Here is a 15,185-nt window from a genome sequence, read left to right on the forward strand (position 1 = left end):
ATGAATACATGAATATTTCAGACTTATTGTACAAAATAATATCAGGCAACAGTTCTTTCCAAAACCACAGACAGATACAACATAACTGTCTACAACTTGCTCCAGTTCAATACAAACCACTCTTGGGTTATCAAAGCTCTGAGGATCCTTCAATCTATATCCTGCCAAGGGATTTGTTAAGAATATATATTGCTTTTCCAAAGTTTTTCTTCCATTTCTCTTCAGGGTCATTAGGGTCTGAGTGGGAATGAATACTAATAGCACAATATAGTCTTCTGGGTAAATTACATGCTACTTGTTTTCATGCTGATAGTTCAGATAGTTCAATACGGTTTTCTCGGTCTACATTCCTTCTGTATATAGCACCAGAATAAACATCAAGCCATGTCTTGCCTTATGGATCCACCTGCTATTTATGTAACAAATTTTAATTACGGAAATGATTTCATGCTGTTGGGCGGGGGGAGGCAACCCTTTACAAACATGTGCAGAGGTTCCTAGGCATGCATAATGGAAAGCATCTTTTTAAAGCCCTTTTATAAAATGTTGGTTTTTGAACATTTTTGTGCTATTCAGGAGTCTAGCTACATTTTCTCTTCTCATCCTGCAAACTGTTTAATGAAGAATATACACACTTCCAAACAACAGAGCATTCATCTGCTTTATTGAAGGTATGTTTCTGGCTGACCAGAGAAGTCTTCAGGCTTAACATGAGTTTTGGGTTACATTTTGCAGTGTTAGGCCTTATAACAAGTCAGACCGTTGCTCCATCTAGCACCATATTGTCTACACTGACTAGCAATAACCCTCCAGGATTTTGGACCAAGATTCTCCCATCCCTACCTGGAGATGGTAGGGATTGGACCTGGGACCTTTTGCATCCAAAGCATGTTGCTCAACCACTTTGCCTTTGAGCTTCATAGTAAGGAGAACCTTACAACCACCTAACTCTTTGAGAAAAACATTTCTTGCTGTCTATATTGCAGTCCCCAAGATAGATGCTACCACAACTGGACCAGGGAAGAAGAAAAGAAACCAACCTGGTGTGTGCCCCTTTGCCTTCAATGGCAGCTTGATCTGCCAAAACACTGTTCTTTGTATACTTGCATTATCTAATCCAGTGGTTCCCAGTTAGCTAAGTAGCGTTTTACAAAAGCCATGTCATGGACCCCTACTTTTGGAATGGTTTATATCTCTGTTGTAGTTTTTGTTATATGAATGGTGTCACAGAGCCCCTGGTGGGTTCCACAGACCCCGTGGGTCACCAGTTGGGAACCACTGATCTAATCCACAACCGAAACCCTACGTATAACAAAGCTACTGATATTTTTAGAAGAGGGCGGGTGATGGTGCCTCTGGCAATAAGTGTTAGAAGGCTGGCCTTGACACAGAGAAGGCCATGCTAGTCCATGTGAGACTGTGCTTGGATGGCCCTAATGCAGGCATAGGGAACCTGTGAACCTCTAGTTCTTAGACTGCAATTCCCATCATCCCACACTCACTCTTGGTCTAATTTATAAGGCCATGCTGTGTAACTATAATAAATATGAAGTGCCCACTAGAAACATGCTGTACTTGGTTGACTGCTTTCTTTCCTTCATTGTGTTCTTATGTTGTTGTTTTTTACTTTGTATTTGCAAAAGAATTTATTAATTATTTTGGGGGTGAGTGGGATTTAGAAATAATGACTTCCCCAAATTCACAATTAATATCCTTGCCTGAGTGGAGATTTGAACCCAAGCCTGTTTAGTACAAGGGACGCGGGTGGCACTGTGGGTTAAACCACAGAGCCTAGGACTTGACAATCAGATGGTCGCGGTTCGAATCCCCACGACGGGGTGAGCTCCTGTTGATCGGTCCCTGCTCCTGCCAACCTAGCATTTCGAAAGCATGTCAAAGTGCAAGTAGATAAATAGGTACCACTCTGATGGGAACGCAGGTGGCGCTGTGGGTTAAAGCCTCAGCGCCTAGGGCTTGCCGATCGAAAGGTCGGTGGTTCGAATCCCTGCGGCGGGGTGCGCTCCCGCTGCTCGGTCCCAGCGCCTGCCAACCTAGCAGTTCTAAAGCACCTCCGGGTGCAAGTAGATAAATAGGGACCGCTTACCAGCGGGAAGGTAAATGGCGTTTCCGTGTGTGGCTCTGGCTCGCCAGAGCAGCGATGTCACGCTGGCCACGTGACCCGGAAGTGTCTCCGGACAGCGCTGGCCCCTGGCCTCTTAAGTGAGATGGGCGCACAACCCCAGAGTCTGTCAAGACTGGCCCGTACGGGCAGGGGTACCTTTACCTTTTTACCTGATGGGAAGGTAAACGGTGTTTCCATGAGCTGCTCTGGTTCACCAGAAGCGGCTTAGTCATGCTGGCCACATGACCTGAAAGCTGTAGGCCGGCTCCCTCGGCCAATAAAGCGAGATGAGCACCGCAACCCCAGAGTCAGCCACAACTGGACCTAATGGTCAGGGGTCCCTTTACCTTTTACCTGTTTAGTACAAGTCTGCAATGACTAATTTCTATTGGCATGCTGTGTGTGTGTGTGTGTGTGTGTGTGTGTGTGTGTGTATCCCCTGGTAGAAGAAAATAAATGATGGCATGCTACTGGGATACTAACTCTTGCAAGAAATATGGTTGTATGTACTTTGGAAGATTAAAAGTGCAGCCATTAGAATCAATTTAGTTAATGCACTGGTACCAAGTAAGATTCTTCTTCAGCGACTCCCACTGCTAAGCCCGTTCTGCCTACCCCATGATGGGCTATATCCAGCAACAATTGAGGGTGCACACCATGGCATACGCGTATACGTACTGGAAAATGTTGTAATGAAATTATAAGCTGCTGTGATAGTTTAGGGTCTAAAGAGCTTCTTTCCTTTGCTTTCAAAAGCACCCTTTAAAAATATTATCATTCTGCAGCAGCATTTTCTCAACTCTTTATCTTGTAAATGCTTTTGGACACACAGACCATGGGATTAATTATATATCGTGAGCAACAATTCATGAATATTTAACACTCTCATTTATTCTTAATGAAGAATTATGCATTTTGACAGTGTTATTTAATGTGTTTTAAGGAAATACTGCTCATTACCTTTCCATTTTTTATTTTAGATTTGCGGAATGGAATCAGAATAATAAGGGGGATAGATGGAGCAGTTATTTTAAATGTCATTGTTCCTCTGTTTGTTTTTCAATATTTCTTTTATTCAAATATCTGCTCATTTGGGGGGGGGTGCAGAGTTATGACGTTTCTGTCTGTTTGAGTCATAACTCAGCGCTATTATATTAAATCATGAATCTTCCAGGCACAGTTAGGCAAATCAGTTTAAATAACAATACAGTTTTGGAGTCTAACTTGGGATTCTGTCCGCTAAAAACAACAACTAAAAACAACAACCAGCTCTCTCGTTGATGCCTGTATCAGAGAGAGAAATGTCATGGTGGAAGAGAGAAAACGATAGACTAAATTCTAGAACCGTGATCATGAATGGCCCAAAGAGATTTCCATGCCAGGGGCAAAGCAAAGGGCAAGATGGCACCCCATCATCCCCATTCCACATTCAGAATCTGCCTAGGCTGGCAGTTGAATTTTATTTAATCTCTTCCAGGGCAAAAGCACCACACCTGAAGACAGCAACCTAGCTTCAGGTGCAAAGCAAGTTGTGTGGTGCACAGTAGTTTGACTTCCAACAGAGATAAGGAGGGAAGCTCATGAGGAATGGGTGGGAAGGCTATCTGGTATCTGCTGTCTGAAGTGGCTGGCTCACTCTGCCTAATGTTAGGGCCAGTCCTAACAGTGATTACCTAAGTGTCATGGTGAGGAAACACCAGCCAGGATGGTGTACACAAACCACAGATCAAAAGAGCCCCACATTGGAACCATCAGTCAGATTGAAAGTAATATAATTATACAAATGGAGGTTTGAACTTTGACTCGCTTTTAATAGGGTTTCTTTCAAAAGAGATTCTGGCTGAATTAAAATACCTGAGTTCTAAACAATCCTCAGACTGTATCTATGCCTGTATCTGTCTATGTACAGAAAGAGAAAGAGAGTACTGTGGTGCAGGGAGAATGAGGCAGCTGGCATCCAAAACCAGGAACAGCATTTGAGAGCTTCACATTCAACAGGCAAACTCTGCATTGTAAAGCCTCATGACCTGACCTAAAGAATATCACCAGCCACTGCTACCCAATTGGCATACTGCCTTTTCCTGCTACACTTGGACACTGCAAAATTAGCCACCAGGCAGCCAGTCTGGTTCCAATTTGTGAAGGTAAACTACTTCCTCCATGCAGCTCTACAATTTCAGGGAAAGCATGTTCAGATCTCAATTATGTTTCCCAGGCTATTTGCTGCTGAAATCGCTGTACTCTGTGCTTCCATTTTGATAAGGAAGGAAAGCAATAATAAAAAAATCCAATCTTTTACCACTTTTGCCATAGGGGAAATCTTGAATTTGTGGAAGGGGGTGACTGATTATATGCATCACGAAACAAAATGCATAATTAAACAGCAGCAACTCTCTAAACATAATCTACTCTTCTTCTGAGCAGCTGAAAGCACTGATGTTCCACCATCACTAAGTATTAAAACTTCCTTCTTGCAATCAGCCTGGAAGCTTGCCAGATAAAAAGGTATTTGCTGAACAGACATAAAAGAAACAGCTTAATCTCCCCAGTGCCACACCTCTGTATGAGCCCAGAAAAGGATCTTATAAAAGAATTGCCTGCATATGTATGCAGAGAACAGTCAATGCTATACTTAGAGGAAAGCATCCCATCTGTCCTACTTGGTGGAAATGTCTTCTCTGTAAGCTTGCAGGAAAACATCAAAGAAAGATTAAACTTGTCTTTTCTCCCCATCACTTTGATGGTTTGAAGTTTGGCTGTGCATCTTTTCTGCATGCCCTTCTTTAAAAAAAAATAAGGCAAAGAGAATAGAGATGATAAAAGATACTTTTCTGAAAAAGCGAAACAGGGAGCTCCACTGATCTTTTGCTTATAATAAAAGCAAAAAAGCACTATAGTCTCCAAAGAAATAATTTAAAAAAACATTTAAAGAGGGCCAGCTGAATTGCATCCTAGAGGAACACACTGGTTCATTCTCACATCCTCTATAATTTTTGGGAAATGCTGGGAGCTCAGGAGAGATGCTGCAGGAAACAGGCAAGTGCCCCAGTCTTCAAAAAGGAGGATTCAGGTAACCATAGGATGGACAATCTGACAGTTTCAGGCTAGCATGCCAAAATGGAACAGGATTCTACAGTACATAGTACATTCCTGCTTTCTACATGGATTAATATGTGTTTTGACAAAGATGCTAACACTCAGGAAGATGCTATAATGCAAGCAATTTGTAAGCAACTTGATAACAACAAAGTGACTTCCAGAAGCCAGAATGGATTTGTCAAGAATAAATTCTGCCAGACTAACCTTATCTCTCTTTTCCACTAAGCTAGTAGCTTAGTGGATTGTAGGAATGTTATGGGTGTAATTTATCTTGATTTCATCAAAGCATTTGACAGAGTTCCATGTAATATTTTTGTTAACAAACTCTTTGAATGTGGCTTAGATTAGAATACAATCAAGCAGATTCAAAGTTGGTTATAAAACCCCATCCAAAGAATATGCATTAGTGGCTCAGGCTTGGCAATAGTGAAAGTGACCTTGAGATGGCATTTGGTTACAAACATAAGCCAACGGTGTGATGCAGCAGCAAAAAACAAAACAAAACAAAAAACTCAACCATAATGCAATTTTAGACTTCATTAATATAACTATAGTTTTCAAGTAACAAGGAATAATAATTCCACTTTAGTCCTCACTAGTCAGACACCATCTTGAATTCTGTGTTCAGCTCTGGTCAGTGCACATCAAGAAAGCAGACAAATTGGCTTCTTGTTGTTAAGTCATTTAGTCGTGTCCGACTCCTCATGACCCCATGGACTAGAGCACGCCAGGCACTCCTGTCCTCCACTGCCTCCCGCAGTTTGGTCAAACTCATGCTGGTAGCTTCGAGAACACTATCCAACCATCTTGTCCTCTGTCGTCCCCTTCTCCTTGTGCCCTCCATCTTTGCCAACATCAGGGTCTTTTCCAGGGAGTCTTCTCTTCTCATGAGGTGGCCAAAGTATTGGAGTCTCAGCTTCAGGATCTGTCCTTCCAGTGAGCACTCATGGCTGATTTCCTTAAGAATGGATAGGTTTGATCTTTTTGCAGTCCATGGGACTCTCAAGAGTCTCCTCCAGCACCATAATTCAAAAGCATCAATTCTTCAGCGATCAGCCTTCTTTATGGTCCAGCTCTCACTTCCATACATCACTACTGGGAAAACTTAGAGGAGAGCAATGAAGTGGATATGTAAAGCCTTAAAAAGAGAAGACTTAATGTGGACACAATAACACTCCTCAAATACCAGAAAGCCTTATTCCCTACTACCTCAAAGCTTGCCCTCAAAGGGAAGGACTAGATCTGATGAGCTTGCTCTTAATAGTCACAGCTGTTTGAAAATGGAAAGCTATGGTTTCCCTTATCGGAGGTCTTTAAGCAAGGGCTGGACATCTTTCTATTGGAGGTCTGAATTTCCAGGGTCAAGCAGGATTGGACTAAATAGCCTATGAGACCCCCTCCACCTCTGTGCTGTGAAAGAAGATCCCTTGAGCTCTGTTGCTTTATTTGTAGTGTTTTGCTGTGTGGTGTTAAATATAAATGTATAGTTTATTATTAACTTGTTTTCATTTGTATACCATCCTTCATCTGTAGATTTCAGAGCAGTTCACAACAACATAAATGGTATGTAACACTCAGCATATGGCTAGAGTTTTCAGTGCTTATGCAGCCTCCAAGACCTTTGGCACTAACCTTCCTGCATTGCAGGGGTTGGACTAGATGATCCTCAGGGTCCCTTCCAACTCTACAATTTGACGTTTCTATGATTCTAACAGTTATGACTCCACATCTTTGCCAATCAGGCTGGCTGAAGATCTTATTTTATTGAACTGGAGACACTGAGAACTTTGGGGGGGGGGGTAGTTTTCTTTATAAAGATTTGGAAGCTCATGTATTTGTAGCCATGAAAGTCTCCATCTCTAGGGTATTCTTCCCTTAGCTACTAAATTCCATCCTAATTGATGGTTTTTCTTCCCCTCGAGAGGTGTTAATGAAGTTACTAAAATCTCTTAATAAGAAATTGTTTGAGTTAATAAAGGACATAACTGTCCAAGCATTGGCAGATTTTAAAAAAAAGTGTTATCCTTAAAAATCTTCTCCCAATGATTTTGATAGATGATTTGTGACCCCGGGGTGTGTGGGTGGGTGTGCAAAGTTTCTTTGGGCGGCATATTATTGCACAGCTCTCAGGTGAAGCAGGCAGCAGCAGAACATGTAACATTGCAGCTAATTGTAAATTATTTAGATTTGTCGCAGGTTTAATAGGGGCCGAGCATTTTGTAGCTTCTATGAGCTTTTGTTAAAAGAGCTTTTAATTGGGCCACAGCCAAGGGAACTGCAAGTTTACAAGTACATTTTATGTTGCTTAGCGTTGATCCAGATGGCCTGTGTGATATGCCTTGTGCATTAAACATAGGATCTTTCCCCCACAGGAGTCTTAACGCCATGATTAACACACAGGCAAGCTCCTTACACCTCCCAGCTTGATAACTACATAAATAAGTGAGATCCATCAGCAGTGGATCCATAATCTGATGTCTCAGTTCTGTTACTTCACCAGGAGTAGATCCATGGTCCAGCTGCAATGTCTGCTGCTTCAGCATGAGGTTAGGTAAAGATCTTCAAATATGCTGTAAGCATTAGTCCTGCTACAGGAGAACTAAGCATACAGTCCCAAGAGGAGGACTGCCAGGCATAAGCAGCTTGGCTAGTTACATGCTTTCACCTGTGCTAGCAAGCACTGCCTACATTTCTTTTAAAGCAACAGTACACCACATTAGCAACTCTAGATTATATTACTATAATGGGCTGCACATGGCAGTGCCTTTGAAGCCCAGTCAAAACTGATTCATAGTAAGGCACCCAGATGGTTAACAGGCTTATTATAATGAACGTGTTTCACCTGTGCTGAACATTCTGTAGAGGCTTCCAGTTTGTTTCCAGGTGCAAACTGAAGTGCTGATTTAAACCTAGAAATTCCTGAAATGGCTTGGGGCAAGGAAACCTGTCTACCTCAGAACCTCTTTTCTGGCTGTTCCTAGCATCTGAAGTAAGGTAGGTGGCAAAAAAATGTATTCATCCAGTCCTAAGGGAAATGAACAGCAGCAGCAGCTACCACCCTGTGAGCAATTACCACCCAACTCCCAATGATGGCCTTTTTTCCTCCAACTCTTACCACAGAGGCTTCTGCAGGACCTTATTGTCCTGAGGGGAGCAAAGAAGAAGCAGTTTTGTCTTCTTCTAAACAAACAGTTATTGCAATTAAAACAAAAATGGTGCTTATGACTGTGAAAGTCTTATGAAAGCCACTTCATGAGGTCTGCTGGAAAAGCAGTATATAAATAAACAAATACATTAAAATAAAAGGGTAGAGGCCTTCTCAGCAATAGCCTGTGTCATATATTCCTAAACAAGGTCAACCTGGCTGTTGGCATTCAGATACCAGGTCAATATGGCACAGCAGTTGAGGTAATTGCATTCTGGTTGTACCACTCAGTTTATTGTTTGTTTGTTTGTTTGTTTGTTTTGTTTTATTGTTACTATTTGGATTGTGCTATTTGCTGCTTCCACAGACAGTTTTAATGGCTGCGAGTTGTATCTAAAATAGTGCTGTGCAACATGTCCTGTCAACACAAGGAAAGTGTTCTTGTGGGAGTGGAGATACTTGCCCTGAGGAGACACAATAGCTAGATACCTCACATTGCTTCATACATCGATTGTAAGCAGTGTTGGATAGTGTGACAGAAAAGCTGAATAAACAATTAACAAGAGAGCTGCCTGACTAGACATCTTTCTTGTCTATGTTCAGGAAGATATCTAAATCAGGGGAGCAGCAGGAGAAGACTCCTGGTGGAAATTCTGCATCGATAGTCCAGTTGTTATTCAGAATAATGGACTTTGACATTGGTCGATTTTACATATTAGAAGTATTTTTAGATCTGTATCTTAGTGATAGCCTAGGGGACCTGTGAATTTCCAATATTGTTGGACTCCAACTCCCAGCATACATAACATGGCCAATAGTCAAAATATGGAAGGCCACAGGTTCCTCCTGTTTCTGCTTTTTCGTTGCATCCTTACTTTTCTTTGAGGCGTACATGATGGCATGTATGGGATTCACAGGTCATCTCCTATCTAGTACTGGCAAGATCCATAACTGCTTAGCTTCAGGAAGGCTGTTGTGTCATATGTTTGTGCAAAATTATTATTATGAGGGGACCTTAGGCAAAATACTCTCTGGTGTGGGCTTCTTTAGGCTTACCTGGCAGTGGTGGCAACTGCAACACTCGGTGGCAGAAAAGAGCCACCATTTAAATCTGAATGTGCTTAGATCAAGTGTAACTGTGCCATGCTAAATGCAACCAGGTGAGCCCAGACTAGCTCCCAGTGGGGATCAATGGGGCCATTGGGGAGACCAATTGACTCCTCCTCCTTATCTTACATGGACAAATTAGGATGCTCCTCTGCAATACACCCACCCATTGATGTCAGACACATAGGACCACCTGCTGCAGGATAGAAACATGCTGGGATTTACTGCAAAAATAGGATGCTACAGTATTCAGGTCAGATTAAAACTGGCTTGGAGGAAAGTATAACAAATGGTAGTGTTCCATAGGAAACTACAGGATAGATCTAAATAATTACTGATGTGTACATTGATTAAAAAATCAGTGATGGGGGCACACTGGAACCAGAATAATGTGTATATGCCCTATGCCTGGCTTCATATGTGGTTGCCTAGAGGCGTGGAAAGTCAAGCAAAAAAGGAGATCTGGAATGTAGTAATCTTTGGCCCCAAGTGAAAGCTGGAATAATTCTCCTTGCTTTTATACTTCCCTGTGGGAAGGTGAAGCTCTTGTTCTCAGAACTGGCTACAGAAATAGAGGGAACAGCATCAGGAGCATACTTTGAGTACTCAATTAACATCTGTGCCCCTGCATCCGACAATTAGTCATTGAACTGAAGCCAAGACAAAAGACAACCCTAGTTAGCGTCCATTTTACAAAGTGAAATCTAATTACTCAAATGTATGGAAGTCAATAAAGAATACAACACGTCAGAAAATGTGTAATGAAATATGACCTCCTTGTGCACATTATCCCGATTGTATTCTGTCCCACTGACATGTCAGTGGAAATGCTAATGAAGAACTATAACAAACTTGATAACTGTCATTTTATTTCAAAGGTTCTTTTTGCAAAAGCATGTGGTCTCCCTATACCATTCCTTTTCAGATGTCTTTATTCAGGGAACGGCCCTAAAACCTTACCCCAGGCGTGGCACAGGAAACCGTCAATTTGGAAAGAGTGAGTGCTTTCCAAATCCTCTAGGTCCAAACACCAACCCCCGAACATCATGGATACATACTGTATCTCAGGTGCCATCAAGCTAGGAGCCAGATATGGGGTTAATCTGGGAAAACCAGTGTAATTTAGAGAATATTAGGGAATTAATTCATTCCTAACTTTAGTGTTCCTCTGTTTGGTAATTTTGAACTGCTGTTTGGGAATGACATGTTTTCAAGGAAACTAACTTTGGGCTTCATCCAGGGTTTGCAGGCTGTGCCCTAAGAATGTGTGACATGGGATCATTACATTCAAAATTATTTCTGTAAGCAATAATCATGATAGTTCCCAGGTATTATAGTGACTGCAGTGACCAGCATTAGTTGTTTCTTTGAAGGCTTCCAAGTGGTGCAAGCCAATTATGTTCAAAATTATTTCTGTCATTCAAACAAATTAAATGCTTCTGGGTATTTATTATACTGATTGCAGGAACTGGCATAATTTGTTGCTTTGAGGAGCACATGAAATGTTTTGAGCCTTTGGCTTGAGGCATTCTTGATTTCTATTTCTTACTTTTATGGTAAATTTGTGCCCAAATATAGAAAACACTTTTTTGTCTTTTGTAGGCTGAGGACAACCTCAGTAGAATTGACTCAGTTGCAGATTCAAACAGGCATTTTATAAGTACATAACAAATATTTTTTGTTATAATTTTTTAGTGATTAATTATATGGAAATGATTCACCTAGTCATGGAAAATGTTAACAGTTGTCAGGTTTGTGTAAACAAGTAAATATGTACCTTGCTGAAAATACGTCTCAGGAAAATATGCCAATTACATCATACATATATTTTCATTTATTTTATGGTATAAACAAGCTCATGTTATTGCCTGACTACCAATATTTTCATTAACAAAAGACAAGGGTGATTAGGATTGTTGTCCTATGCACACTTACCTGTGTGTAAGTCCTATTGAACCCAGTAGGTCTAGATATATTGCAACATAGGAAACTATACTCAGAGCTTTCTAAACTGATACTTGGAGTAGACGGGGTATTAGATTGTTTAAATCAGGGTAACTTGATCAAAATGCTGGCCAGCTTGCCAAATACATTTTTATAGATTTCAAAAATGTAAATAAGGGTAGCTTGATCAAAATGCTGGCCTGTCTTTCAAAATACATCGTTATGGGTTTTTAAAATGTAAGCATATGTTTTGATTAGGTGCCCATTCATATTGATTTTTATAAAGGAAACCTACTACCTACATTCTAATACTGACCTCCAAAAATGACACTTAATATCTGGTAGAAATTATTCTAGTGTGAGAGTTTGGAGGGTGCAGAATATTAATATTTAAAAGAAGGCATACAACAGTGAACATATACTCTCAAAAGGAGGATACATAGCACAGTGTTATTCTGTAGGGTCAAGAAGATAAAACATTGCATATATCCATCCTGCACGGGGAAGTTTGTACTGTTTCTGAAAGTAAGGAACAAGACAAGCAAAACAAGCAAACAAACCCAACAACTTTGAAACTCCCTGAAGTATACTAAACTATCAAAACAATAAGGAGGAATAGGTGGACGTTGTAAAATGACACAGAATGAAAATTTGATTTCATTTGGGTTATTGCCTATTGCATGGCATGGGCTGGGTTGAGATGCACTCAAGGGAAATCCCAATGAGATGTAGCGTTAAGACCACTCCAATCAGCTGCTAAATATCATCAGTGCGACTCAGAGATCCAGCTGACAGAGCATTTATTCTGCCAGTTAAATACTTGATGCTTGAAGAAAGGAGTTGGAAAATTACATTTTGGGTGTCGGTTATATCTCAAGGGAAGGAGCTGTGCTATGAAATGAAAACTCTGTGTTATTAAATAGGAAATTGGCCCTTTGTACTCTGAAATTTTAGGATGTTTATCAAGAGAATCCAGAAGAAGGCTGTGCATGAGGAAGACACACTGAGAGCGACGGGTACTTTGCACACTCCATTGGTCCACGGAGACTGAGAGAAAATTTGTTAAGCCTAGAGAATGATGGAAAGCTCATTTTGTTGGGCTGTATGTCTCCTAAGCACATCCATTTTTCAAAGTGAAAAATGTTGCCTAACCATAACAGGCTTTTAAATTAGTCTGGAGACAAACCTCCTCCTCCTTTTTTTTTTACACATGGAACTGTTCTTCTGAAAAATAGAAATCTAGTTCCTCAGCTCATGTAAACGAACAAGGTTCCAGTGAAGCGAAACAGGAATTTAGCCAAGCATCTAGGTCTGTATATATATTTGGAAGCAAGTCCCCCGAAAATACAATTTGCAAGTGTGCATAAGCAAGAATGCATTGTTTGTACTCTATAAAAAATGGGATATTTATTAGTATTGTTGTTATTATGTTTTATTACCCACCCTTCACCAGCAGGTCCCAGCAGCAATTACGATTAAGAACTAAAGCAGATTACAATCACAGGAATAGGGTGTACCTGAATTTTATACTATTTTAGGTCACTTTGTTGCTACAGCACCTGATTCTTTATTTCAGAATGATTGTTATTTTGCAAGTGTGTCTATTTAGAGGCAGATAAGAAGAGAAGCGTGGTGGCTATCCAGAATTGCAACAAGGATTTCCCATTGAGTTTTCTGGAAGCCATATTGTTCCACTCTACTTCCTGGTATTAGTTACAGTGCCCACACATTCACTTTATTACTATCACCTTTGTACTTTGAATGGATTATCATTTTAAAAGCAGATATGTTGTTTTGTAGAAAGCTGAAGAGCAAACACTCTGTAGCCTTTGTATTCAAATTTCATTATTCTGCAGCATGCAGTCTGCAAATAGGCTTTAAAGTCAAGTTTGTTTAAAAAAACCCAACAAAGATGCCAGCTGCAGCTTATCCAGTGGGATATTTTTGCTTGGTGTTTATAGAGATATATATTATTTTCTGCATCTCTTTTTAAAGTACATCTACCATTGAAGGAAATCTTCAGTGTGTCTCCTTTCCCTTTTGAAGCCCCCTTCATAATAAACAGAGTGAAGACTGGAATGAGAGTTTATAGCCGCTTTCAACCCTATAATTCTATGTACAGTGGTACCTCGGGATGCAAACTGGATCCGTTCCAGAGTCCCGTTCGCATCCTGAAGTGAATGTAACCCATGTCCGCGTGTCACGTTTCAGCACTTCTGCGCATGCGTGTTATGTCATTTTGACGGTCTGCACATGCGCGCGCAGCGAAACCCGGAAGTAACGCACTCCGTTACTTCCGTGTCAAACGTGGAGCCGACCCAAATTTGCCTAACCCGAAGCGCATTCATCACAAGGTATGACTGTACACTTATCTGCAAGTAAACCCCACCCCACCCCGTCACTATTATTGCATTTGTATGCCACACTTCTTGCAGGTAGTATTCACAACAGGTTAACTGTGAGCTTAGAATGTGCTACAGTTGGGCACGCCAGCTCCTAGAGGCAGAGATGTCTTCGGTCCCCTCAATATCAGCTGTTGAGGGGGCAGAGGAGGCTGAGCGTGGGACCAAGTATGGTGCAGTTCAGCGGCTGGCTCCTCCTGAGCACAAGAGAGGAAACCATGCCATGCTGGGCTCTACGCTCAGTTTCCTCCCAACGATGTGATGTTGGTGTATGTTGCGCATCATGCACATGACTGCACACATGCATGCCTCACGCCAGGCCCCCTCAATCTTAGGCACAAGATGGCACCTCTGTTTACAGTGACTGGCTCAAAGTTGCTTAGTGAGCTTTATTACTCAGCAGGTATTTGAACCCAGCCTAAGCCGGGCACTGCATTCATTAAACCGTACTCAAACACTTCCAACCTACATGGTCATGGAAGTCACATGCTATATATGTGTTTTCATCTAAATATTTTCAAACCCAGCAGAGGTGTTTGTGATTATTAATTGCACAGAAATAATTTCAGGGAAAATCTGATGGTCACCATTGGAGATCATTCTGCAGGTACCACCTCCAATGAGGTGTTAAGATGGCTACACAAGATAATGGTCTTTCCTGTAGTGGCTCCCACCTCTGAAATACTCCCCTTGCAAAGGCATTCCTTTGACATCTTTTTGTCACCAGACCGAGACTTTTTTCTACACCCATGTATGTTAGTCTTGATTTCACTCCCCTGTGATGGCTGGTTTTTATTCAGTCTGCTGTTTTATGGCGATCAGTTTGGCTATTTGGAGTTTTAATGTGGGGTCACTTTTAGATGACTGTTAGTGTTCAGTTTCAGTACTAACTTGTTTATTATGTAAGCCACCTTTAGACCTTTGGGTATAAAGTGACAAATAATCCAAAGAATGATAATGATGGTGGTGGTAGCAGCAGTGGCTGGGTAGGGAGAAAGCACTGGTATTTATGCTGGATCATGCAGCTGAAGCATGACTTTTGCAGTTATTACTGTGAAAGGTAATAGTGACGAGCAGGGGATGCAGGTATCAGCAGATTGCATTAATGCAGCAACAGGTTTGAGTAACACATTCAAGGTCAAGAAGGTTTGCATCTTGGAAACAAGAGAATAGGAAAGACTTAAAATGCTTACAAGCCAGCTATAAGTGTCACAACTGATGCTTGTTATGAAAATTAATCTGTCTAACTGTGGTCTAGGGAAAGTGCCTTGAGCAACATAAACTATTCCTTTGAACAGCATATCCGTGATACACCAGACAACCTGAGACCTGAGCTTGAACCTTGAAACCAGCTTGTCTCGATAAA

At 41.2% G+C, this 15,185-nt stretch overlaps 1 protein-coding gene across 2 annotated transcripts in view; it reads left to right on the top strand.

Annotated features, from left to right (window-relative positions):
- Nucleotides 1-15,185, top strand: part of ST6GALNAC5 (ST6 N-acetylgalactosaminide alpha-2,6-sialyltransferase 5) — a 145,224-nt gene that overhangs the window by 3,617 nt on the left and 126,422 nt on the right. The gene's annotated exons all lie outside the window — the stretch shown is intronic.

Source organism: Podarcis cretensis (genome assembly GCF_951804945.1).
Source record: "Podarcis cretensis genome assembly, chromosome: 6".
In the NCBI taxonomy this organism is placed as follows: Eukaryota; Metazoa; Chordata; class Lepidosauria; order Squamata; family Lacertidae; genus Podarcis; species Podarcis cretensis.